Genomic DNA, 1,359 nt, shown 5'->3' on the forward strand with positions numbered 1-1,359 from the left:
AATCCAGAAGTTAACAGTAAAATTTCAGAATTAGACAATTCAATTGAAAGCCATAGGAGCAGAATTGAGACAATGGAAGTCAGAATTAGTGAGATTGAATATAAAGCACGCAACATCAACTTATATGAGGAAAAGCCAGATAAAAGAATTTAAAAAAAAATGAAGAAACCCTAGGAATTATGTGGAACGCTATCAAGAGGAATAACATACGACTGATGGGAGTACCAGAACAGGAGAGGATAACAGAAAATACAGAGAGAATTGTTGAAGATTTGTTGGCAGAAAACTTCCATGATACCGTGAAAGGTAAGAAGATATCTATCCAAGATGCTCATCGAACCCCACATAAGGTAGATCCCAAAATAAAGTCACCAAGACGTATTATAATCAAACTTACCAAAACCATAGATAGAGAATTTTAAGAATGGCTAGAGATAACCGAAGAGTCATCTACAAAGGAGAGTCAATAAGACTAAGCTTGGACTACCACGTAGGCAAGAAGGCAATGGGATGACATATATAAAGCCTTGAAGGAAAAAAATCACCAGGCAAAAATTATATATCCAGCAAAACTGTCTCTCAAATATGATGGTGAAATTAGGGCATTTCCAGATAAACAGGAGTTTAGATAATTTGTAAAAACCAAAGCAAAATTACAAGAAATACTAAAGGGAGTCCTCCAGTTAGAAAATCAATAACATCAGATAACCACCCAAGACTAGGACACAGGACACAGCAACCAGATATCAACTCAGGTAGGGAAGTCACAAAAATAAATCAAAGCTAAAACACTGAAAACAGGGAAACAGAGAAGTCAATATATAAAAGATGACAATATTAAACAAAAAAGAGGCACTGAAAAATGTAGTCACAGATCTTTCATATGGAGAGGAAGTCAAGGCAATATAAAGAAATAAAAGAGTGGTTTAAACTTAGAAAAATAGGGGTAAATATTAAGGTAATCACAAAGGAAACTAACAATCCTACATATCAAAATTTAAAAAAAAGGCATAAAGATTCAGCAAACACAAAAACAACAACAATGAAAAGGATGAAAAGAAAATACATGAAGAAAAGTGACTCAGCACAGAAAATTAAGTGGAAAAAGATACTGTCAACAACACACAACAATTGACATAAAAATAACAGCACTAAACTCATACCTATCAATAATTTCACTGGATGTAAATTGACTAAATGTACCAATAAAAAGACAGAGAGTGGCAGAATGGATTAAAAAGCACCATCTGTCTATATGCTGCATACAAGAGACACATCTTAGACTTAAGGACTCAAACAAACTAAAACTCAAAGGTTGGAAAAATATATATCAAACAAACAACAATCAAAAAAAAAAAA

Source organism: Trichechus manatus, unplaced genomic scaffold (genome assembly GCF_000243295.1).
Source record: "Trichechus manatus latirostris isolate Lorelei unplaced genomic scaffold, TriManLat1.0 scaffold00290, whole genome shotgun sequence".
In the NCBI taxonomy this organism is placed as follows: Eukaryota; Metazoa; Chordata; class Mammalia; order Sirenia; family Trichechidae; genus Trichechus; species Trichechus manatus.